This window comes from Ictidomys tridecemlineatus, chromosome 9 (genome assembly GCF_052094955.1).
Source record: "Ictidomys tridecemlineatus isolate mIctTri1 chromosome 9, mIctTri1.hap1, whole genome shotgun sequence".
Classification (NCBI taxonomy): Eukaryota; Metazoa; Chordata; class Mammalia; order Rodentia; family Sciuridae; genus Ictidomys; species Ictidomys tridecemlineatus.
The window spans coordinates 60,406,748-60,434,601 of record NC_135485.1 but is presented as its reverse complement, the minus strand read 5'-3'; the positions used below and the strand labels follow the sequence as shown (position 1 = coordinate 60,434,601).

Here is a 27,854-nt window from a genome sequence, read left to right as displayed (position 1 = left end):
TCCATAATTGTTCCTACAAGTGTTTTCCTGAAAATAATTTTAGTATAATTCTTAGCAAATTATTACTATTGGAAAGATGGTTAAAAATTGATCTGAGCTGGATTACATTCTATTTCATGAGCATAATTTTCAAAATCCCAAATTTAAAATGGTAAAAGTGGTTTATAGAGTCCTGCCCTATATTATTACTTCTTTTTGTGAATCCTGCATTTATTAATACACTTAATTATAATAACTGAAAGAATATCCAGCTTTATTAATGGTTGTATCCATTTACTCAAATAATAAGAATGTGAACCAGAACACCGAGAGGTGGGCAGAGGCTAGACAAGCACACGCCTTTCTGTAGCTAGGCTACCACAGTTAGCATGGAGCTTTTGCTTCATCATTTCTGAACCTTGGAATTTCCAACAGACTCTCAAAAAATTATTCTTCCTTGATTTGAAACTATAAAAAATTCAATATCAGGAAATAATGCACCTTCAATTTCTTTTTTTTAATGAAAAGCTAGAAAAACTTTCTGTCATTCTTAATTACAAAAATCACAAGTCACAACATAACCTGTAATATCCAACTGCCTCAAAATTACCATGGAATTCTAATTATCAAAGCCTTATATTATATCTTCTAGGTAAATAATTTTGTTTTCAGGCCCATTTCTAGTTTTAAGTTCATTCATCAAATCTGCTGATTGCCAAATTGTGATTTTTATAACAGAAGGATACTGTTATCTCAGTAAATGTGAAACTAAAGTCATGCAAACAACAACATTGATGTCATCTCCACCCAAGCACACTCCTACCTTCAAATTTTTGCATTCTCAGCTCCTGATCTGGAATGCTCTTCCCCAGATACACAGGGATCCTTCCTCACCTCTTCAGTTCTTTGTTCAAATACTATCTTCTTGTTAAGGTGTTTGCAGAGCATGGTAATTAAAATTACAAACTCTCCTTCCAGGTTTTTGCATTATTTATTTTCTATAGCATTTCTTATTTTCTGATGTTTTACATATTTCATTTATGTTTCTTAATTATCTGTCTCCTCTGTAGGCAGGCAGTTTTGTCTGTTTGGATGGCTGCTATTTTCTTATTGAATGAATACATGGACAAAATAAATGAAGGAAAGGATGAACAAAAGCAGCCAGGTAGCAAAATCATGCCTTTAATGAGAATATATAAATGTCTGTGAGGGTTGTATATCACAAGTGATTTTGTATTTTGTTAGGCTCAAAAAGCAATAATAACAATATGTTTCCATAGGTGGACTGGTTAACACAAGTTGTAATAGAAGAAAAGATGTTTGAAAGTTATAGTGGACAAATTTGAATGCAATAAAAGGTAAAAATTGTAATTTGCATTTACTATTTGAAATTAATCAAACCGGTTACAGACTTTTATTTAGGTATGAAAAAGGTGTATATGCTAAATACCAATATCTCACTGAATAAAGTAATATTATTAAACTTTCATATTCATAAATTAGTGTACTGCTAAAATGTATTGTACATTTAGTATTCTCTCAAGAAGAGTGGCTGGTATACAATTGGCAATGTTAAAATGCTCTTACTGTCCATACATATACGGGTAGTTGGAATTTTCACTATTTTTAGGGAAAATTCTAAAATTTCCCCAGCCCGATTTTGTATTTTATTTGAAGACAGGATCTCATTGAGTTGCTTAACTTTTTGCTGAAGCTGACTTTGAACTCCTGCCTCAATCTCCAAAGCCACTGGCATTACAGGCATGCGTCAACATGCCTGGCCTACTATTTCTATTTAACTGTAAACTTTTATTAATTTAAGTTTCACCATCAACATTTAGTATCATATGCACAAATGCTGATGCAGATTTTTTCATAGATGATCTTTTGGTCATTTTTATTTTTGTCTTATTATTTTCCCCAAAGAGGTGAGTTTAAAAATATGAACCAAAATTTATTAAGCAAATTAGGGGAATGAAAAGCTGATGCATCATGAAGAAGATCAAAGGAATTGATGAATTCTAGATAGGGTAGACTGGTGGGAAGGAAAGGGAGGGAGTAGGGGATTGGCAAGGGTGGTGGAATGTGATAGACATCATCATCCAAAGTACATGTATGAAGATACAAATTGGTGTCAACATACTTTATATACAACCAGAGATATGAAAAATTGTGCTGTATACATGTAGTAAGAATTGTAATGCCTTCCGCTGTCATTTTTTAAAAATCAATTTAAAAAAAAAGAAAAAAATTACAGACATTTCATTAAAAAGATAACCAAATGCCTGAAAAACTTGTGGAAAAGTATTCAACTTTATTAGTCATCTGTAAAACAAACATTAAATCACAGTGTGATACCACCACACACATAACCAGAATGCTAAAATTAAAAAGCAAGTGTTGGTAAGGACATAAAACAATCAGAACTCTCATACACTGCTGGTGTGAGGATAAATTTGTACAACTTTGAAAAACTGTTTCATAGTATCCACTAAAGCTGAACATATGCATACCCATGACAGCCATCCCACTCCTAGGTATATATCAATTAGAAATAAATTCTTACATATGTTCATAAAAATATACTACTAGAATGTTCATAGCAACATTATTTCATAGCAACACTATTTATAATGTCTGACACCAGAAACTATCCAGAAGTCCATGAAAAATAGAATAAATTTTAAAAATTGTCATATCTTCACACAATGGAGTCTTACACTGCAACAAAATTAAAAGAGCTAAAACTGAAGGCAACAATGGTGTTGACTCTCACAAACATAACTTTGAATGAAAGAAGATTACTATAGGGAAGACTATGTATTATTATATTTACATAAAAATACACAAAACTAATTTATGCTATTAGAAGCCAAGATGATACTTAATTTTGGTGGCAGAGTTTATGTAGCCAAATGGAATATAAGAAAGGCAACGTGAATAAGTTTATTCAGTTGTGTTTACTTGCAATCATCTAATTTGTGAAAATTCATACAGCTTTACCCCACAACATAAGCAATTATCTCTGGTTAATTTTACTTTATTAAAGTTTTAATATCTCTGTGGTCAAAGGAGTTATAACATAACCCAGCAACCCTTGATGTTCATGTTTAGTGACACTTCATGGTGATCACCGATATTCCCACAATACCACACTTTAGAGTAGGGTAAATAGATTTTATGTCTGCTGACATGGCAAAAGGACACTTGTTGAGGCTACAGATAAAAAGGTTAAAGGTGACACCAGGACCTGTTTCATGGTTGTGTCACCTGTGCAGTCACATAGAGTCTATGTTAGAAGGACTCTGAGCTTCCTTTAATGCTCTGTGGACACCATCTTAAACTTGTTAATATTTTGAAAAAGGACATACACTTTTCATTTTCCACTGGATCCTACAAATTATGTTACTGTTCTGAGTAACTCATTTGCCTTTATTAAATATCTGATATGCTCTCCACATTTAGACATTGAGAAGAAATGAACTTATAATAGGATTTAGTTTGGATGGAAAATAAGAAAGGCTCAGAACTTCAGTAAAATAGTGATTTACATGTAAGGACATTCAAGTAGAAGCACAAAAATAAATCAATAGTAGAACTGTATTTCTGGAATAAGTAACAAAATGATTAGTAGGAAACAATTATTAAGTAGTTACTGTAAAATGATAGGCAATCAGGCCAAACATTATTTCACATTCCCCTTAGTGCACAGTTCTATAATAAAATTCAATAATATCCCATTAATTTATCTTAGCACATTCAGAAGTATTTTTGCACAAACCATTCCTTTCGGAATATTGAAAATGTGACTTGTGGGTTTGAATTCATTCAAATTCATTAGATTCATTCATTCATCTTCTATTCATACTTCTTTTCATCTATTCATTCTCCCAACAATCTATCCACTCATCCTATTATTACCACAAAGAATGAAAAATTCAACCAGGCTGGAATTCCATCATAAAGGACATACAGCATATCTATAAATACATGGCAGAGATAGAAAATATGCCCTAAGAGATGAATTTAGTCAAGAAATTTGGGGGAAAAGTAGTTACTTCAAGTTTAAAGAAAATCAGGTATGACTTTATAGAAACACAATTTCTATATAGGGACTTGAAAACTAGATAGAATTTGAGTGTGCACAGGGGCTAGAAGATTTCTTTTCTTGTTCTCTTGTTCTTTATTTAATATCTTACACAAGAATAACTTGCTCTGAGAAATTGCCCTGCATGCATTCTTTTCTGTGTACCATCATAGGTAGAATTAAATATAAAATGAGATAATTTTAGATATAAACATATAAAGAACCTGTAAGTGCACATTAGGAATCTAATAAAAATAAAAATTCTATACAGGTTGGCTACTTGAAACCTTCCCCCAAATCCTTTGGCTTTAAATAGAACATAGTGAATTGTTAAAGCGCAGACTCCAGAATTTCAGAAGTGGCTGAATTTGAATTCCAGCTCAATTCAAATAGCTATACAAACTGGGGCAAGTTATTTAACCTTCTAGACCTCTTTCCTCACTTGTAAAAGGGGAATAATGATAACTTATTCTTATAAGTGTGTTTTAAGGATGAAATAGGTTAACATATTTACATGCTACATATGATATTATACTATTAATGCAGACACTATAATCATATTTTATGTATCGTATGATTTCAGGAACTGGGACACTAGTAAGGATCCTTTCTTAAAACATGGCTTTCCTTCCTTACTTCTTGTCTTAGTATCTACCATCCCACATTCTTTTTGTTTCCTTTACTTTAAATCTTTATGTCTTTTAAAAGTGAATGTATAGTTTAGGCTTGAGGGAAGGGTTTATGTTTAATTAATCTTTATGCTTCCCTATCTTCTCCAATTCCTATTATATTTCCCCCTTTTTCCCCTTATACACTACCTTGAGCAAAATAGCTTCTGTGATCATGTTAAAATGGTTTTTGTTAGGTACCAATGTTAATCAAACCATCCCCAAACTTAGTATCTTAAAGTAACTATGGTTTATTATGTCTCATGACTGTGGGTTGGCTGCATTGTTCATCTCCTAATTTCATGGAGGTTATTTATTGATGGAAGATTCAAGATAGCCTCACTCACAGGTCTAGCAGTTTGGTTGTTGACTGGGGAATCTCAGTTCCCTACAAAGCTTTCATCTTCCAGTAGTCATAACCAGCTAGACCACACATTTTAATGAAAGGTGCTACAATATAACGCTGCCATATTTTACAATCTCCTACCATCTGCCCCCTTATTATAATTGTTTACATTGTTCACATATGCAAAAACTGCTTACCCCTCTCCTCCACTTTCATCCATTATAGCTTCAGGCTCAGACCCTATAATCTCACAATCTGCATCTGGTCCATATTAAACATAACTTCTTGGAGATGGGTATTCTATAAAAACAAATTATTGAGATATCCAGATTACAGAGGCTGGGGTTGTGGCTCAATGGTAGAGCACTTGCCTAGTAAGTGTGAGTCACTGGGTTCAATCCTCAGCATCACATAAAAATAAATAAATAAACTAAAGGTATTGTGTCCATCTACAACTGAAAAAAATACCCTTTATGCAATGATGAGAGAGAGAGATAAATAGAACTACATTATAAATGTTCTCTTTAACGAGAATTACAGAGGGACACTCCCTGTAAGGGTCCAGCGAAACGTCGGAGGAAGAGACCACAAGGGACTGGCTTCATGCAATTGGCAGAAGGGGTTTTATTGATTCAGCATGCTGAGGCTCCAGGCTCACTCAGGAAGATAGAGTAGCCCAGAGCCCAGAGCAGAGGTCAAGCCGTGCTTAAGTACACTTTTTGGGGAGGGCGGGGGCTTTGCATACATCAGAACAAATCATCATGAGGCGCGGGAATATTGAACAAGAACTCTGAGACATGATTAGTACATTCATTGGCGGGAACAGGCTGGGCAGGGGTGATTGGTCACTCCTAAGTGGGGTACACATTCAAACTGATTGGTTTTGGGGCCTGGATACCTACGTGCCAAACTACACAGAGTCCCAGGTTATTAGACAACCAGGGAGTCAGTGAGAATATTTACTGGGCAGTTTCAGTATTGTCCTAACAGCTACGGGGATTACAGGTTTTGGGGGTAGCAGAGGAATTTTAACAATATCTGGTCTTTTACTTTTTAACCCAGGCCTTGCAGTTTAGAAACTTTACAATGCCCAGTCTTTTACACTTTAACTCAGGCTTTGCGGCTTAGAATCAGCTTAGAAAGTTTACCTTTACATCCCCTCAAGGGGTATAATAGAAAAGAGCAGTCTTCATTTGTAGCAGTTCTAAAATATACCTGGGTATGTGCTTCCAAAAGGCCCAGGGTGGGTTCTTAAATACTTTGTTTCTCTTCATGAGGTTTCTCAGCCTCCAAAAGGCTAGACTGGCTTCATTAATTGATATTGGAGTAACATCCAAAGCAAACAAAGTAAAGGTTTAGCCTTGGAACTCAAGTTCTATTAGTCAACCAAGGCATATGGCCAGCCCAAATTCTAAGGTTGAAAAAGAGCCTTATGTTGACTTTTACTAATTTTCTATTAGGTCCAAACTTACTCTTCTATACTCTGATTTGTCTCAGTGGATCTGGGCTAGATCAGATGATGGTATTAGACTTGGCCAGTAGAGAAAAGGGGAACCTAGAAGGAAAGACTGCAAAGCTGAAAAAAGAAGGGACTCGCAGTTCTCCTGCTTGCTGTTCATGTTAGCATCACACCATCATTACTACTTCACCCCAGTAGCCGTTCCTTCCCGGGCAGAAACCTAATCCAGTTGCAGCCCCACACAATATCAGTTTTGTCAGGACCCCTCAAAGACACCAACAAAATATGACTGGCATTCCCGCCTCGAGAGTCTGATTCGTTCCCCTCCATTGTACACCTCCTCCAACTTTCTAATTGGAAATATTTCTCTTTTTCCAACTCTAAGCATTGTAGCTGCTTCCAACCTCAGTGGTGACTTCAGAGTTCTCTTTTTCACCCACGGAGTGATTCAGTTAGTACTTTTACACGTGCCTATAAACATTTAATTAAATTTAATTCTTTCAAGTAACCAACATAGTTTCCATCTCTACACTGGACTCGGAATGTAAGATGATTTTACTTCTTTCTGGGAAGGCTTACACAACATCATGGTCATGTTTTTCAATTAACTATAAATAGTAAGACAAATCATGACATTCCTCTGCTCCATCTCTGACTGTTCATCTAATTCATAGCAAATCTTAAAGTCTTCCCAAAAGCTGCACTGGCCCCCTTCCTGTTCTTTGAATATGCTACACTCCTGCCTCAGAGACTTCATGCTTGATCTTCCATCTGCCTGGAAGACTCTTCTATTAGATGTCCACAGAACTGACTTCATTACCTCCTCATGTCATTGCTCAGATGTCAATTTCATTAAAGCCTCTTTGACCACCTTATTTAAAATTAAACCAGTCACTGACACCCCAAATCTAGTACTCCTTGTCCTCTCTCTTCTTTCCTTTCCTCTATAGCACGTATAATTGTTTAACATACTTTCTAGTTTATTTTTTACCTACCTCTAATCCCTCCAACTTTAAAATTTAAGTTCAATGAGAATAGTTTTGATCGTTTTGTTATGCATTATTGCACTCAAAATCTTGAAAATTGTTTTCCATAGAACAGATTCTCAACACATTTATAAATCAGCCTTTCTTAAATTTGTTTAATTAATTATTAATATTGGAGGACTTTACTCTCCTTCATGAACAAACATTTCTATAACATTAAAAAATTAGCTGGAAAAATAGGATATGTTTTTCTAACCAGTAAAATAAGAGGTGAAGCAGCCACTGTCTCTCACATGACATGCCATATGTCAAGACACCAAATCAATGTTTCTGTGGAATAAGATGAGTAAAGCTTTCTAAAAAAAAATTTAATTAAGTGGGTTCTAGAGAAAAAATTATCAAATCAGTAGACTTTCCTGTTTTATGTTGAGAAAATGATTTTATCCCATACTTGGACTTAAAATAATTATATAAAGCCTATAATCCTAAATTATCTTTATAAACATAGTATTATTTGGAATATTTTTTAAAGTAATCTATTCTCACAAAGCTCAAATTAGTGCAAGTTTTTGATATAGCCCCAAAATGGTAGATTATAGTCAAAATTATAAAAGGAAAAAAATACCTGCACGCAAAAAAGTTCTTTAAGATATCACATCTTTATTATTGTTTTTTTTTGTCATACTAGGTCCTTTTTTGTCTTCTAAGTACCAATAAGAGAGGTCTATTCTATTCTCAAGATGACTGCATCAATATGCTTTTGAAAAAATTTTAAATTACACAAAACTGACTTCACATAGCACTTCATAATTTCCCTCATCAAATCCTAAAGACTATATTAAAACATCTGTTTTTAAAATATCTTGCTGACAGTAGAATGCTATACCCCCAGGGAGTCTCTTAATTTTGCATAAAATTTGCATACTCATAAATAAGTTAACACTGGGGGGACAAGGATATCAACTGCAAATAATGCAGGTATTTTTCATATATTATAACTTGCAGAGAGGCATAGATGCTTTGAAATATGACTTTTCTATAATCATATTTAAATGAGAATTAATTCTTTGTAAAAATTTCTACCTCTCAATTTGATCTACTCTGCCCTCAAAAATTCAAGGATAGCTCAGATTGCTTCAATATTTAGAGAAAAACTATATTGCAACTGTGTGCAAATAATATTTAAAGAATGTCTATTGTGTGCATGTACAAATATGTAACAACAAAGTCCACCATCATGAAAAACTATAATATACCAGTAAAAAGTCCAGGAAAAAATAGACAAAAAATAGAGAATGGCATATATGATATGCTCTAAAACCAAATTGTAGAGCAAAAAAAAAATGAATACCTTGGATTGTAAAATATGCACAGTAAGGTAGATTCCCATCTTTTTCCTCTTATGATGACACAAAACAACTTCATACACATACAATCTTAGCAATTCACACAATCCAATTAAATCAGTTAACTGTGCCTTCCATTCTTTGAGTTTGAAAAGAAACACCTTCTTCAATGTTTATTTTGTTTTCAGTATCCAAAGGAACAATGGGACACAATGGGAAAATTATTCCATGGAGACAAATCTGCTTGCTTCGGTCAGGATTGTTATATTATTAATGTAATGCATTGCTACATTCTTCCAGAAGACCATTATTTTAATATGACTAGAAACTAGCTCCCTGATCCTCACTGATATGTAGTGTCATAAACTGAGCTGGTAAGAATAGAGTAGATGAGGCCTGATCAGTGTGATTTCAGGAAAGACAGGGAGATGCCTCCGTCTGGACTACCTTATATCAACCACTGAATAGTGTACAAAGGCACACAATTAAAGCAATGTCTTGTTTTCAAATTCTCACATTTGACTAAAAATAATTTGGTGAGGGATTAACTCCTGAAACTACCATCAGTCATTTATAACTTAGTGAAGGAATTCTTAACCTGGGACTTTATAAATAATAGATAAGATTTAGAGAAATAATTACTTTTACACTATATTCAAGGTTTTGTTTAAATGCAATTACGTGAATATTTGGGGCATCAAACCCCATGCTGGATTATAATCAAAGTTGTAAAAGGAAAGGAATGCCTGAATTCTACAAAATTCTTTACGATTCCACGTCTTTGTTATTGCTTTTTATCATACTAAGTCATAAATAGGAAAGATTTTGATATCTTCCCAAGTGAGAACACACACACACACACACCAAAGAACCAATGGTTAAAGTGAATGAACTCTTCAGGAAAAAGGAGAGAGAGAGAGAGAGAGAGAGAGAGAGAGAGAGAGAGAGAGAGAGAGAGAGAGAGAGAGAGAGAATTAAGAATCTGGCAGCTAAGCAGAATATAAGGAGACAGAGGTCACAGAATGAATATAAACAAAAAAGTCATATGACCAACTTTATGGGCTTCAAAGTTTTATCCACGCCAAGACAGAGGCAATATGGATTTACTGGGTCAACTTGTTTTCCCAGTAACCCTTTTTTCACTTGTACTCTGTTCCTATTTCCATATTTTTTTAAACATCTCTTCAAAAGTTTCTGCACAGAACAATAGAACATGAAAAACACCTATTTGAAGGATCTGTTTAAACTTAGGACAACTAAATCAATACCAAGACCTGGGTCCCAAAGGACTGGATCCAGGGTATTATATATTGTCACTATTAACTTGATATTTTTCTTTACTTGTAACATAAAACCTAGCAAAGAAAGAAAGCTTATAAAATCACCTGAATGAGAAGTCTATCAATAGCATCAGGTAATAAATTTTGACCAGCAGAAAAAAATTCTGTGACTAGAAACCTCTTTCTCTTTCTCTGTCTCCTCTCCCTACCCCATCCCGTCTACTCTCTCCCAGCCCATGCCTATTAGTGGTTACAGCCTCCTTACTCAGATCCATCAGGTCCTGGCTCAGCATAACCAGCAGATTACCTGAGAATCAGTGTTAATTACTCATTAAGTTATATGTCTTCCTTGGAATCACTAGAGAAAGGGGGATAAATATATACTTATTCATTTAAAAAAATTATAGGCCAACCTTGAAGTTTAGGATAGGATTGATTTGACCCATTTACATGGCTGAGACTGAGAGGAGAGTGATTAGTCCAAAAAAAAAAAGTCTGATATTTTTACCAGAAAAAAATAGGAGGGTGGGGACAAATCCATACTAGGTACCAAACAATTAATTATCTATCACACTACCTAAGAAAGAAATGAAAAGACAGCTTTTAGCAAAATGTGTTATGTTCATCATTAGAAAAACAACAAGTGCGAAATGAAGAAACTGGGTTAAGCGTATCCTATTATCAAGACCTAGGAGCTAAATGGAAAATAAATAGATGGGAGCAGGTCAGAAGTAAAGCAAGCAGTTTTCTTGGTATTGGACAAAGACCTTACTAGAGCTACTTGGATCAGGAGCCATTGTTGTGTAGCGTGGGAGCCCAGGTTAAAAGGTGTAGGAATACACATTGATCCCTGGATCTGTCCACAAGAAACTGCTGTTGCCAATACCTCAGATTTGCCCCACATTTACATCTTCCCTTAAGGGCATCCTGGCATGGGCAGTAGTGGACAACAAACTTAGATTTTCCTTAAGCATTCTTTCTTGCCTTCTAATTCTTCCATTTCAAAGTCACCCCTCCTCACACACATATATTAAAAGAAGTAAGTTCTGGAGTCAGAGACACATTCACAAAGAATTGTGAAGGGTCTGAGATTTTATTGTTCTTGAAATCTAACACGTTAGATCATTATAGTTTCATAGGTGCTGGCAGAATACATAAGGCTCCTGGGTCAAAGCGGGGTTAAACTGAGACACACAGAAGTTAAGTAACTTATTCAAGACCCACAGGTTTTATATGAATCATTCAATTAAATAGTAACATCACTAGCAATGTAATTTTTTTCCAGTATTATAAATATGTTTGTTTCATCCAACTGTTAATATCAATATGTATAAATGTATAGATAAAACTGAGTGTTAGATACCTTTTTGTGGGGTTGGAGATTGTATTATAATCGCACTGCTAGGGCTGGGGCTATAGCTCAGTGGTAGAGCGCTTGCCTTGCCGGTGTGAGGCCCTGGGTTCAATCCTCAGCATCACATAAAAATAAATAAATAAAGGTATATATATATGATAATATAAGATATATACACATATGTATATGTATGTATATATGTGTGTATGTATGTGTTTATATATGTGTGTGGGGGGGTGTATATATATATATATATATATATATAAACAGTGCTACAGGAAAGTACAAAATTTTCAAAATACAGATCCTTTATTTGTTACTCTGAGTATATTTCCTGATAGATAAGAATATCAATCATATTTTTAAACTCTGCAATAACTTTAAGAGATTATTGATACAAACATTTATTTTTTTTATAAACTGCTTCAAGTTCCTCCAAATAGAAATACTTCCTTAGTCAAGAAACATCTACCAATCTGCCAAAGTGGAATCACTCTACAAAGGAGGAGACTAATTCTGTTTTAAATCATTTAACTATAGGATATTAATCATCTGTTTATTGAAACGAGTATATTCAAATCATTTAGCAAGTATCTGCTAAAGAGAGCAGATAAAAACTCTCCAGGGGGGAGAGAGGATTGCTTTTCATATATATCTGAGACAAAAGCCTATCACAAAGTGTCAGAGTGTTGTGTTTCCTTTGTAGATCTATAATATGGTAGCAGATTGTCAAAAGGGGTTAAAGATGATGTTGACCATGACTTCTTTCAGCTCTCAAGAGTGTGGCAAAATGTATTATTTGGCATAATCATGACACAGATCTGCATGTGTATGTCTTCAATAATTCATGCTGCAGCTTGTCTCACTGTGGGGACAGATGTCAGTGAAACCAGTGACAGCCGATCCCGCTGATCCCACACATAATCACGTGTGGCTGATCCCACAGTGACACTGAGCTTTGACTACATGCCCACTAAGTTCAATTGGAGCTAATAAAATACAAGCCAGCAAGTTTGGGTGTAGTTATTAATTTTATAACTATTTGAAATGAACATATTTACATATATATGTATAAAAACAACCTATTTCCATATAATTTCTTAAGATTTGGAATTTTTTGTAATTTGGAGTGGTCATATCTGAGAATATTCCTTATCCTTGAATGTCATATCCTTGAATGTATTATTAGGTCACTCATAAAATACATAGAAAATGTTCCTGACAAAAATCAGTTATTTATTATTTTGTATAGAAATATATATCTCTCTTATAGGTAATTTAGATTATTAATTACTAATCTTGATCAATCTTTCATTACTATACTGTGCTATTGATATGTAACAAATGTTACATATTTGTTACATATTTGGACAATTAAATAATTTGAATCTTACCACCTTGTCTTTGTTTCTTATTATGACTAGAATTTTCTTTGAACATCAGGAATTAATCAAAAAATGATTTATTACAAAGTGTCATAATGTTGTGTTTCCAGATATTATAAGAAAAATACAAAAATACACAGTATCTAAGAACATTAGTTAGAAAACAGACTGTAAAACATTAGAAAACAGAAATATCCCTTCTACCCAAGTTTAGTCTAACATTTATGTATTAACCAATAACAAATTTCTAGGAGAGGAGCTAGAGTAAGAGAACAGAGTTGAAGCTGTGCAAGTCTATTGCTTCTAGCTTAAAATACTTCTCTTCTACCTGTACATAAAGATAAGAGCTAGCAGTTCAAAGCCCTTAAAAACCAAAGTACTATGTATGTATGTTTTCAGATCTCAAGATGAGCTCTACTAATTCACTTCTTTAATAACATGAGAAAAAGATGTCAAGTTCCATTTGTAGCCTATATTATCTAATTACCAATTAGAAATTATAATGCATATGTTTGTGTGTGTGGATAAATAATTGTTCATGTGTGCATATATATGTGTATATACACATATGTTTTTAAATATTAAACTGAAAAAAACATTGACATTCATTTTTTTAGTAACATGACATGTTATTTTGCCATTTAAAAAAAATTTTCCCTTAAACACAGACATTTTGGTTAGCTTTAGAGTCATTTCACTTTTCTTAGTGATTTTATTGCTTTGTAAAGGAAGTTATTGGCTTATTCCTAATAGCTCTCTAATCTGTTCTCCCCTGTCCAAAATCAGTGCATTTAGAAAAAGGTATTGGTTTTTCATTATCCCAGGATTAGACTGTCTTTGAGATACACTCTGATGGAGGCAGGGAATCTCAGTGCTACCATGCAAACTGTTGCCCAACACTGGGTACCATTTTTCTTTGGAGGTACATTTACATAAACATTTCTAATCACAGCTCCGTAAAGAGACACGGTATAATAATTCATGACTTTTAGGTAATATGTCATATGAATCTTAACATATGGCACTGCACTCTACAATGGCAATCTTGGCTTCCAAAGGGACCTGGAAAACATCCAGTGAGATGAGAATAAGCCAAACTTGATAAAAAACCATATCGATGCTAATCCAGGTTTACACCTTTCATTCAGACTTGGAACTCTCTAGCAGATGGTTCAGTGTTGAAGCACTAATGTTAGCAAAATGTCAAAACTATTTTGCTAGACTCCCCAATTGTTCATACAGAGTATTTTTCAAGTACTGGATATCAAAATAGTATTAATGAATCATAGCACTCAGGTCTCTGATCACAAGAGCAGAGTTTTAGTTTCAATTTCCAAAGACAATCTGGCTTTGCTCCCTTGGAATATAGCCAACCTGCTTTTACAAAAGAAAATCAAATTTTAGAAATTTCTTTCCTGATTCTTTAGCCAACATGGACCTACTCAGAGCAGACAAAGGAATGCAGAACCATTTGGCAGATTGCATTGTTAGTGGCTGCTATATCAAGTTAATCATCCAAACAAATGTCATGAGATAGAGACTCTAAATCAAAGTTGCTTATTCTGTGATTCATAAACATGGAGAAAAACTAAATGGGCTTCAGAAATTTCACAAAGTATCAGAATCTAAAGGTGAATGTGGGAGTGAGCAGCCATGAACACACTTTTCTTTGTGTACACACATATGCATTAATTTTCAAGATGAATGAATGAATGAATGAATGAATGAATGAAGCCCTCACATTGAGATGTAGCAATAGTTTCAATACATTAACAAAGGTCAGAATTATATTTATAAAAAAGAGTGAATATATTTTCATCTAGACAAAAACATATTTAAGCATTAATTGATCAACTAATGCCTTTGAGAACCTATTCTGTCTTTAATGTAATTTTTTCTTCAAATATTCAAAACTATCTTATGAAGAAATTCATAGCCTTAGTTTTAGACACCTAATCACAAATGTCTCAAAGAAGTTTGTCTGGGGTTTCCCAATGACTGATTCAGAGTTAGCCTTCCTAACTCCAAAGTTCATTCCTATTGATTTATATCACATTTACTCCTTCAATAATGGTTTCTACCTAAGTGTAACCCAACTTCTTTCCCACAGAAAAAGACAAAGTTAGTCATTTTGACAGTATATGAAGACATATAAACTTCACAAATATGTGCAATTATTATATATGAACTACAAAAGTTTTTTTAAGAAAAAGGAAATGTTAACCATCCTGATTTGATCATTACACACTTATACACATATTTAATTATGACACTGTACACCATAAGTTTGTACAATTAAAATTTTACAAACAAGTTTAAAAGGATATGCAAAGTAGGAGGCCACTTTCAGTAACCATTCCTTCTTTCAAAATTTCTTTGTGCAAGTCTAAGGCATATAAATATTACTACTCTCAAGAGGCATTTTTTCCTTTGCAAATTTCTTCTAGCAGCCACTATAGTATTACAGTCAATCAACATTAACTGATAAAACAGCAGTGAGAGTTTCTATCACATCTGTTCAAGTCCTGCCCATTAGCCCAAGGCAAAGCATGTAGGCATGCCACCCTGGGAGGCAGTTCACATCAGGACTGCAATTTATCCTGTTCTCTCACAAATATATTCCTAGGAGTGAGGTCATGGATATAAAGATACATATGTAGCACATAAGAGGCTAACCCAGATGAAAGCTGAATAATGATCAGTAAAAATAGAGCTGGAAGATTTGAGAGAGTAGAAAAGAGGTATCATGTTCATATTAGGTCAAATCATTCAAAGGAATCCAGTATGGTGAACCTACAGAGAGGTGTCATTTATATGCCAGACTTAAAGGATGGTCAAGTTGGACTGATGGCATTGTTCCAACCGTGCTACTCCTACGTAAGTGACTACTTACTGATTTTCCTCCTTTCCAAAATCCTAATTTCTTTCTCTGTCTTTTGTGATTAGCCATGGTTTTATTTTCATATTTGTTCATTATCAATTGCAACGCTGAAGACTGTCCATATTTCTTTAATGTTGTGACAGGAATTCTTTGCTGAAGCTAAAAAAAAACAAACAAGAATGAAACAAACTAAGAGAATAACACTGTATTCCATTTTTTTCATTTAAAATATGTTACAAAACAGCTTTCAGTTTAAAAAATTTTGACAGTGTATATTCAATTTTTCAACTAACAGATGCACGTACATAAAATTATATGATTGAAATTCAGTGTCAGAGGCTTTAGTCATTTAATTTGGGCAAACTCAAGACATTGGTTCATAATATTGCTCTTGAAATATCCCTATTTACTAATGAGTGGGGTGTCTATGAAATGATAATATGGAAGTGTTTATTGAATTTTTAAATGGCAGTTTATGTGAATATTTAAAGAAGAAATTACTATGATTTATTTTTTAAACAAAAAGTTATTTTGTTCTTGTTTAAAAAAGAAATAAAGGCATAAGAAGATTGAGCAAAAAGTGACTAGCTCAAGGAGAAGTCAAGTCATGTTTTCTGGTTCAGAGTTCTTTGTTCTAAAATCTGAACAATTGAGCCAGGCACTGTGGCGCTGGCTCAGGAGGCTGAGGTAGGAGGATCAGGAGTTCAAAGCCAACCTCAGCAAAAGGGAGGTGTCAACCAATTCAGTGAGATCCTGTCTCTAAATATAATACAGAATAGGGTTGGAGATGTGGCTCAGTGGTCAAGTGCCTCTGAGTTTAATCCCTAGCACCAAAACAAAAACAACTCAACAATTGATAATGTGTTTATTAAGAGATATCAGGATTATTAGTAACTGTTCAATGTAAGAATATGAGAACATTTGAGAAATATTATTGAGGTTTGCTTCACCTTCTTACCAAGGTTTTGGCAAATACAGTAATAAGTGACTAACAGGAAAAATGATTTTAAACTGTGAAGTTTAGTTTCAAAATGACCCATAGCACCCCTATTCTAAGTACCATTCTGGGAATGAAAATCAAATATGTTAGAAGCATACTACTTAGTTCAGCTATTTTTTTTCCTTTTCATTACACAACATTCTCAATGAAGTAGCAATGTGTTGATTTATATTCTGGGGCAAGCACCCTAGCACATTATGGGCTCTTAACAAACTGTTAGATATTGTCACCAGTTGGCTAACCATGCTTTGTGTAGCATGTGTCAAAAATAATAATAAAAATTTAATGCATCACCACCACTCAAATATTTGTTTCTAATCAAGATTTAAAAATCACTCATAAATTTCAGTGAGACTTTAAAATAGGGAACTGATTTTTTCTAATAAGTTCTATTTTCACCTATGTAAGTAACTATAGTCGATTTAGAAAAATAAACTATGCCCTTAGTTTAAAAAAATTGCTTGTAACAGGTAAATAAAATTTAGAAAGTAAGCACAAATAAAAGCAAATTTAAGATGTGTTACTTGAATGTTCTTTAGTAATCTTCCTGGATCTGATAGGCACAGAGCAGTTGTAAATATTCATTTTCTCTTTATTGTAGATTGAGTTGTTCCACACCCAGAGTTAAAGTAAAGGATAATGGCCATTTTCCACTTAGACATGAGGGGCTTAACCTTGCAGGCCTATGTGAACTTAGGCCTTCTTGCTTTTGTGATAGCTATAAAGTAAATGGCATCTAAAATATATTGGTTCACATATACGACCAAAAATATGTCAAAAATATATGTTTTTTTTTTCAAACTAGAGATGTGTTATGATAACAGTAGGTGGAAAATGCAATCTTTCTACTGGGAAACATAGGCTATGCACTGCTCTTAGAATTTAGTAAGATAAAGAGAGTATACATCGCAGAAGCAGAAAACTTTTTGTATTCTCTCATCTTTTTAAAAGCCAGAATTACTAGATGTATCATTTATATAATGACCAAGATCATCCCAAAAGACAGCAGCTTGGAAACAACAGTTGCCTTTAGTGTGGAGCAGTAACTAGGCAGCCAGAGCCAGTGCTCTGCATCTCACCTTGATCGTCTGATCTCCAGCATTGACCGGGTGCCCTTAGGTTAAGTTACTTTGTCTTTTTCTGCCCAATTTGCCAATCTATAAAACAGAGATGATCACAGGATTTATTTCCAGAGTCGGAATTGTATGTAATAATGAGTAAGGAGCTTAACTCAGCATCAGTGGTAAGCTCTCAGTAGAAGTTGCTATTACTATGAGACATCATGATTCCACCTAAACCAGAAGGCTTAGGTTTGCAAATACGTCAGGTTAAACTATGATTTCAAGGTCTTAAGTAGTTGCAGGTATTATTATTTTTAAGAATATAGCAACCTCAAGAAAATGTTTTCCCTCCAAATAGTATAGGACCGCTTACAAATACTATTATACATACAGTATTTTTAAGGAAAATAAATTTAACTCTGCTTCTAGACCTTTTTTTTTTTTTTGAAAGCTGGGCTATATCAGAAACAATGGCTTTATTATAAGATATTTTATTCTAGGAAAGGAGGTTTTGAATATTCAGTAGGGCTCCAGGCTAGTGATTTTGTGGTTAGCTATCTTGTCTTCCACGAAGCCCTTGACAAAGGTCACAAACAATTTGTTCATTCCTCTTATTAAAATAAAGATGGAAAGCATTGATGATAACTCTGCCCAGCAGCTAACTTCATCATCTGTAGCGGTTTCAACATATGCTTGTGAGATAATGAAAAATATAGCATTAAATACAGTGGCAGATTGAATCTTGTTTCAGAGTAAATATAGTAAGTCATTTTTTTCCCTCCTCATTTCCTCAGAACCTGTTTAGCACTAGACTGTTAATATCATCACCAATACATGACAAAACCATTGCATAATATACCGTGTTTCAGACCAACCCCCACATAAAAGTGAGCAACGGAAAACTATGAACATTAATCCAGCATTCAAAATAATGAAGTGCTTCAAGCCAACCCTCTTCAAAAGCCTTCCACTTGTGTAGTTTTGTGGAAACAAATGGTTTTATAAATCTGACATGCTTTTCTGGTCTCATTTAATGTTATGAAAACCTTGTTTTTCTGTGCTACAGTCAATATTCAAAGTTTTTAAAGATCTATTCTGTAAACAATAGGCAAACTCTCCTCTATAATCCTTTCTGATATGATATTTTCTAAAAGGAAAGTTTTTATTCTACAAAAGTGAAGTTGGCCAATATTATGAATAAAGAAGGATTATTTACCCTTTAGTCATCAAGAAGTAGGAAAATAGGGCTGGGGATATAGTTCAGTTGGAGTAGAGTGCTTGTCTTGCAGGCACAAAGCCCTGGGTTCAATCCTCAGCAACATACACACAAAAAAAGAAGAAGGAAAATATACATGATGATTTTGAGCAACCAACATTCTATAATGCTAAAAAGTTGATGATAAAACTAATTATTAAAAGAGTATATATAACATAAACATACATATATATATATATATATCCCTAATAATAATTTTCAATTTCCAGTGATAAAAACATTTAACCGTTAACTTGATATAAAATTCAGACAAGTTAATAATAATTGAATATGTGTTTGTATTGAGGACTTTATCTCAGCAAAAATTTTCTACATACACAATTTCAAAAATATGTCTTACTAAACTATAATATGTTTTAAGAATAAAAATATTCATTTCATTAGGATACAAATTGAATTAGTGGGCTGAGGTTGTGGCACAGTGGTAGAGCACTCGCCTAGCACAAGTGAGGCCCTGGGTTTGACCCTTAGCACCACATAAAAATAAGTGAATAAAAAAACAAAAGTATTGTGTCCAACTACAACTAAAACATAAATATTTTTTTAAAAAACTGTATTAGTGACTGATACTTTACTGATATGGCCGTTTGGTGACTTTAGTAAAATCCGGATTTTCACTGCTCTTACACCATGGATTAGTCTCTGCTCCACCCCTTGACTGTCACTACTAGAAGCTGCACACACTGAGTCTAAGTGGCTTTCATGACATCAAAGGGCAGTCCAGTTTCCTCAATCTAAATTGTTCCACCTATGCTTTTGCTGTCATATTACCTTTACAGAAGTGATGGTAGGAAAAAAAATCTTCCCTCTACTGGCTCTCGTTTACAGAAGCAATAAATGGCTCAGCTGCAGCCATTACTTCAGGATCTAATTAAAACAGGGGATTGCAGATGCTTTGGATTTTTTTTTTTTTGATGCCTAATGATACAAGCAACTGCATGGAGCACATATGTTCATTTTCTATTCTTTGACAAAGACCACAGAGAACCTGAATGTGCAACAACCATGGGATGTGGTATAGTTTTCAGTGTTATTTGAAGACATTTTTTTTAATAACAGCAGCAACACATTAATTTATCTTGTGACTTCATTAATGTAGTCTAAAAATTAATGCCTGTCTTTCTCTAAAGCTTGAAATTTATCACCTGGATATATCTAGTACAAATCTACTTTGGATTATATCTATAAAGTCTTTCTTCAAGAAGATTTTTTATGTGGTTGTTTATTTCTTATTTTCATTATCTTTTAATTGTATTTATATGTAAGATATAATAAAGCATAACAAATAAGAGCATTCCATTCACCACCCCATTTAAGAATAACACTACAAATATAATTGACATCTCATTTTAAAAACATTTTACTATATTCAGTTAAAAAATAATGTCTAATTACTCCTAATTTCTCTTGAATCACAGGTTATTTGGAAATTTGTTTTACAGTTTCCTAAGAGTTTCCAGTATCTTGTTTTTAATTTCTATTTTAATCGCATTATGTTAAGAAAATGTATATCATGCAATTTGAATCCTCTTAAATTATTGACTATTTGTAACCCAGAAGATGGTTTATTTTGGTAACCATACTTTGTGCACTGTGAATTTCATTGTTTGGGGTAAATTTTTCTGTAAATTACAATTAGGTAAAGTCAGCAACTAGTGTTATTCAAGTATTCTATGTCCTTACCTGATTATTTTTTGTCCCATATATTCTGTTAGTTATGAGAGCAAGGTTTTGAAATCTCTAGTTTAAACTGAGGATTTAACTATATCAGATCTGTCATTTTTTACTTCCTATATTTTGAAGGCATATAAAACCTTAGGAAATTATTAGTTAATTGATCTTTTATAATTTATGAAATAAGTTTCTTTCCCCTGATAATTGGTTTCAATAATTAGTAGGCCATCTTGCCACATATTTTTCCTTTTTCTTCAGTGTTGTCTTGATTGTTCTTTCCTATACATTTTTTTAAGTGTCAAGCTCTCCAGAAATTCCTATTAAGTTTTTAATTAGAATTCCTTTAAAACTTTACATGAATTTGTAAATACAGGGACAGGACTTGATAAAAGATATCTACCCAAAATACATATTAGACACGATATTCAATAGTAAAGAATTAAAAGCTTTACTTCTAAAACCAAAATGCATGGAATATAATGTGCTCTAATTCAGCCCCTAGCATTTCCCCTTTCTCTCCCCTCCTCTCTTCCACAGTTCCCTTCCATGTACTCTATTGCTCTCTCTGCTATTTACTTTTAGGTTTGTTGTTGTTGTTGTTGTTGTTTGGGTACTGGGGGTTGAACTCAGGAGCACTCAACCACTGAGCCACATCCTCAGCCCTATTTTTTGAATTGCTTGGCACCTCAATTTTGCTGAGGCTAGCTTTGAACTCACAATCCTCCTGCTTCAGCCTCCTGAACTAAAGGGATTTCAGGTGTGTGCTGCCATTTCCAGCTAGGTTTTTTTAAAAAAATATATATAGTTAATATCTTGTGGATATACATGATGGTGAGATTCACTGTGGTATATTCATATATGGACATAAGAAAGGTAAATAAAATTAATTCCACTGTTCTTCCCTTATCATGTCCTTTCTCCCACCCCCTCAGTCCCCTTATTCTAGTCCTCTAGTCCTTCATCTAAATCTTTCTTCTATTTTGATGAAATCACTCCTCTCTTTGCCCTTTCTCTCATTCTCTTTCTCTCTTCCCCTCACTCCTTATTTTGGACTAGATTCTGTAAATCAGAGAAAACATTTGACCTTTGGCTTTCGGAATCTGGCTTATTTCACTTAGCATGGTAGTCTCCAGTTCTATCCATTTACTAGCAAATCCCATAATTTCATTCTTCTTTTTGGCTGAGCAATATTCTATTGTGTATTTATACCATGTTTTCTTTATCCATTCATCTAATTAAGGACACCTTGGTTGGTTCCATAGCTTGGATGTTGTGAATTGTGCTACTATGAACACTGATATGGCTGCATTCCTATAATATGGTGATTTTAGATCTTTTGGATATATGACAAGGAGTGGAATATCAGATCTATGGTGGTTCTATTCCTGTTTTTTTAACTTACCAAATTGGTTATAAGAGGCTCCTCTTATAAGTTTATAAGAGGAGCCTGAACCTCATAGAAGATTGTGGTCCTGACGACCACCTCAATTTTCACTGTGTAAGACCCTCAGCAAAGAAACTGTTGCGCCATGCAGTGCCAAGACTCCTGAACCACAAAGTTTTGAGACAAAAAAAAAGTGTGCTCTTTTAAGCTTCCAAGTTTGTTATAAACAACAGAAAATTATATGGTTTGTAATATTAAAAAAGTCTATGGGGGCCAAATGAACTATTTTATATAGCTCATACAATGATATTAAACTTAAACCATGCTAAAATTAAATAAATCATAGCTATGCATACCAACAAGGATATATCTTAAAAACCTGTTAAGGGAAAAAAATTGCAAATGACAAAAGTATACCTATTGTGATTCTATTTCTATAATTATTAAAATAAGGGAAATTGAATAATTTATCATTTAGGGACATACATAAAATGAGGAATGTTTAATTTACAAGTCAGGATAGGAATTACTTCCGAAAGATGTAGATATTTGAAAGGGTCATAAAAGCAGCTTCAAAGGCATTAGTGTTAGCCTAATTCTTAGCTTCCTGTTATGTTTATTGTTTTATAAATTTAGCCTGTGTGTTATATATTTTCCCTTACATGGAAGACGTATTTCACCTGTAAAGAAAAAGTCCTCAGATTCTTAAAAGTTAATTTCTTGTCTTCCTACATTATACATTGAGTAATAAGTTCATCAAGTGGAAAAAAATATGTGAGGCTCTGCAAGTGCATTTAAATAGAGCAACAGCAGTAACAGCCATGGTGGTAGTCATCTTTTCACCCTAATTAGTAATGGCAGTTGAGGCAGATTAGCAAAGTGAGCCAGGAGACTAGTGACCCAGGTGTCATCTTTCTTCTTCAGCATTGTATGCTTTGCATGTACAATCTGTATTGCGTTGGAGAAGTGAAGCCGAGAGAAAACCCAAGAAGATAATGACAGCAAAAGAGAAAGACACAGGCAGAAAACTGCAACAGGGAACAATTTAAAACATGCTTTATAGTTATTGAATTAATTAGAAAGTAAATCATAAACTAGAGTTGAACTGGTGACAGGATTGTAGGTGAATTATTTATCCACTTGAAACATTCAGCCTAACATTGAGCTGTTTTGCTTATACATATTGAGTGGTGTGTTGAGGTTCCTTTGTGTTAGGGGAATTACCTTACAGTGAACCCTAAGAAATTCCATCAAACCTGTATTCCTGAATCTTCTTGATGAAATATTGAAAAGCTAGACTTTCTATGTTTTTACACTAATCCACTAATTCTAGTTCTGCTTCTCGAAGGCCTATTCTAAATATGAAAAATACGAATGACCTTGACCTATGATCAAAAACACTTTTGCAATTAAGACTTTGGCTAGATACACTTAAGTTTCTTGCATTCTTATCTCTTATACAAAGCAGTGCTAAATCTGTTTTCTCAAAGTTTAACTTCTGTAATTAGCTAGAAAGGAAAACTGTGTATCCCCAAATTACTAGACACCTTTAGCACTTTCTATTTGCAAATTAGTTCTAGCCTAGAACCAGAGAAATGTGTATGGAATTATAAAATTGCTATTGCTGTGGCTTTAAAAAATAGGAAATTACTTTTTATGAAGACCTGTCATATTGTATACCATTAATATATACAGTAAATACATATTAATAAAACTAAAATAAATTTATAAAAATTATTATGAACACTGAAGAAAAGACAATCAATTTTCCCTCCTCTATGTAAAAACTTTTACAATTATTTGCTGTAGGATCAGAGAAAATATTTTCATTTATTGAATTCAACTCAATATTAAAGCACTACATCATTACCTCCATTTTGATTCCTTCCAGCTCATCCAAACAAAAGCAAAATTTACCTGTGATAAACTAATACAAATGTAGAACTGAGAAAATATCCAAGATATAATGTGTCTCAAGCCAATAATAAAACTATATTTGATATGGTTCTTGAATAAAATTTGTTTGTTTTTGAAAGAAACACTAAAAACTGAAACTGATTTCCCTTTCTATAATCATTGAAAAGGTTTATTGACTCTATGAGTTTGAGAAATAATTCACTTTTTAAGCAACACACACACACACACACAGACACACACACTAATTAAGTTTACTATCAAAGTGATAAGACCATGCAGAATGGAAATTATAAAGCAACAACATTTACAACTATTGGCAATCAGTAGTACACCAGGAAACCAAAAGCAATTTATGTATGAGTTTGGCATCTTAGAGACTCTAAAATTCTATGATGAATTTCTCAATTGGTTTTAATTTTTTGACTCTCTACTCCTATTTTACAACATAGAGAGGACATTTGGTATCCCATATCCCAAGGAAACCATGGAATAAAATACTTCAGTAAAGATTTTGAAAAAAAAAATTGTTGGTGCATTATAATTATACACAATAGTGGGATTCATTGTGATACATGCATATAATATAATTTGGTCAATTTCATTCCCTAGCACTTCCCCTTTCCTTCCTTTTTCCCTCCCTGCTCAACTGGTCTCCTTTGTATTTTCATGAGATCCCTCTTTTTTCCCCTTTTTCTGTCTGCTTCCACATATAACATACATGCAGACAGAAAAATTACAACCGTTGACATTCTGAGTCTGGCTTATTCCACTTAACATGATGTTTTCCAGTTCTATCTATTTTCTTGTAAAAAGACATAATTTGGTTCTTTATGACTGAATAGAACTCCATAATATATATATATATATATACACACACACACACACACACACACACACACACACACACACACACACACACCATAATATCTTTATCTATTCATCTACTGAAGGACAACTTAACTGTTTCTATAATTTGGCTATTGTGATTGATCTGTTGTAAATGTAGGTATGCGTGAATCACTACACTATGCTGATTTTATTTTATTTAATTTTTATGGTGCTGGGGATTGAACCCAGGGCCTTGTACATGAGAGACAAGCACTCTACCAACTGAGCTATATCTCCAGCACTGACTTTAATTCTTTTGGATAAATACTGAGAAGTGATTTAACTGGCAAAAACCCAGTTAGACCAGGAATGTTGCAACTTCCACAAGAAAAAGCTAGAAATTATGTCTCCTTGCCTTTTTGTTATCCTAGTATTAATTTTTCTAATATAATTATTTTGAAATCTATTCACAATTTCTGTTAATATGCATATTCTATATTATTTTTCTTTGCAGGTCATTTTGTTCTCATCAAGAAATTCTGCCAGGCAAGGTATGGTGGTCCATGTCTGTAATCCCAGTGACTCAGGAAGCTGATTCACAAGGATGGTAAATTGGAGAACAACCTCAGCAAATTAGTGAGGTCATAAGCACTTAGGTAGACCCTGTCTTAAAATTTAAAACAAATAAACAAACAAAAAATGGCTGGGGGATGTAGCTTAGTGGTGAAGTGCCCCTGATTTCAATCCCTATTATAAAAACAAAAACAGAAAAACAGAAAAAAATAAAAAGAATATTCTACCTCCCTATTATCACATTTAGATTTCTCTCCTCTATTAGAGAAAAGAGAATTGAGGAAATTTAAGTGGTCTAAGATTATATTAAATAAGTGATTAAACCAGGAAGTCAAATTTCTTCTCACAATACCCAACATGTTTTCTTAATGTCATATCACTTGTTTAACTATATTAGCTTGACCTTATACATCACTTCCTCTCAATTATCACTCTTCCCTCCCACACATATTTCCATACAATAATGTATATGGGCTTTCAAACCAATTGCTCCTGACACAATACTATCAGTTACTTCTATACCAATAGTCCTTATAGTAGAGGACTTCCTAATGACATTTAAAGACAATTGGGACACTTATGTGGAAATAATGTAGAGCTGATGAAACAGATTTCTGGTATCTCTACAATCAGGAATTCTATAAATTGAAGGATATCTTCCCTCATCATACCCAAGGACAGTGAATTCAGACTGTTTCTGAATATTGTGCCTTATTCCATCATTCATCAATGGAAGGGTACTTAAGTTACATATCCTGGACTTGGAAAATAATTATAAAATTTAAACTTACATTGAAAACATTATCAATTACTGTAATTCTTACATCAGTGAGGCCAGCCATGAAACCACTCTATGTAATTAAAATTGAGGAAATTTAATATATAGGTAATGAGTGCTTCAAGAGCTGAGTAGCCAATAGGGTATGGGGAAGCAACCAAAAGTTTAGCAATTGTAGGAAGCCACTACCAATTCTAGGGCTCAATGTGCAAAGGAGAGAAGTTTCACTTCCATATACTAGGAGCTGCTTGTGGGAATCAGAACTCAATAAAGTCTGTCTAGTGGGGAGCTAAAACCACAGAGAAAATCATCCACTACTGTAAGACACTGCTGAGAATGAGCCAATGAGGGAGAATTATTCGGCTTTCTCCTCACCTTCCTCTCTCCTATTATCCCCAGTCCCATCCCTACCTCCCCTAGGTCAAATATCTCTGGAAGCCACATGACAAGGAAATGTGAGAAATAGAGTTTGCAGGTAAATCGTCACAAATGAACATTAGTACAATAGACCATGACCAACTTACTTCCCAAGCCAAAAAATAAATTTAGAGCTCTAAACTGATTACTAAATTATGTTCAATTTACTTTTCTTTTAGATAATGAAAATGATCTGCAAATCTCTGAGTAGCCTAGACAGTGTAGCATTTGGTAGATAATGTAGTTGGTTAGTGAAAATAATGCTAAGTATAAAAAGTGTAACATCATAAATACCATCATATTTTTTCATTATGCACTTTAAGCAATGATAATAGATACGACCACACAAAAATATGTACTGTAATCATACAATTTATTTATATTTCATAAAAAAAGGTCTTGTTCAGCTTGTCTTAATATACTTGTACCTCCAATTACATATTTATTCTATAAGCACCCATTCAAGACACACTATACAGCATGCAATTTGCTAGTCCCTAAAAAACAACAGTTTTCATAAGGCAAGGTCATGTTTTCAAGAAACAGAGGAGAAAATATTTAAGAAAGCATGAGGGTTGGGGATGTGATGCGTGCGGCCCGGGTTCGATCCTCAGCACCACATACAAACAAAGATGTTGAAGATGTTGTGTCTGCCGAAAACTACAAAATAAATATTAAAAAATTCTCTCTCTCTCTCTCTCTCTCTCTCTCTCTCTCTCTCTCTCTCTCTCTCTCTCTCTTAAAAAAAGAGAAAGCATGAAATACACATACAGATATGAGTGAAACTGATACACGAATAAGGAAGCCATTCAATTTCCTCAGGAAAACATAGTAAGAGACAGCTTCATATAAAGGGTGACATGTGTCTCAAATCTGAAAAGATGAGAAAGAGCCAAAGCAAATACTATGGCTACTTGAACCTTGTCCAGGCAATTCTCCCACATGCAACAATAATCATTACAATGGCCGCTTGCCTATCACATCTAGAAATTAAGTCTGATTATATTTCAGAATTAATCAAAATGTTGAATCATTGGAAAACTTCAAGAAAAGGCCTAACAAAATCTTTCACATTTGCATTCATTAGGCAAAGCAGACCTAGCAGAGACAGAAATTTGAATATTTTCAAGTAGTGCACACTACAGTATTACCACCACTTCCTGTCATTATCAGAT

The 27,854-nt window shown here is 33.8% G+C and overlaps 1 long non-coding RNA gene across 1 annotated transcript in view; it reads right to left on the bottom strand.

Annotated features, from left to right (window-relative positions):
• LOC110599389 (uncharacterized) overlaps positions 1-27,854 on the bottom strand; it is a 277,569-nt gene that overhangs the window by 106,990 nt on the left and 142,725 nt on the right. Inside the window, exons 6-8 of the long non-coding RNA XR_013425840.1 lie at positions 19,049-19,143; positions 17,851-17,928; positions 15,784-15,930 (exon numbers count right to left, since the gene is read on the bottom strand). This is a non-coding gene — a long non-coding RNA (uncharacterized LOC110599389). The remainder of the gene's footprint in view (positions 1-15,783; positions 15,931-17,850; positions 17,929-19,048; positions 19,144-27,854) is intronic.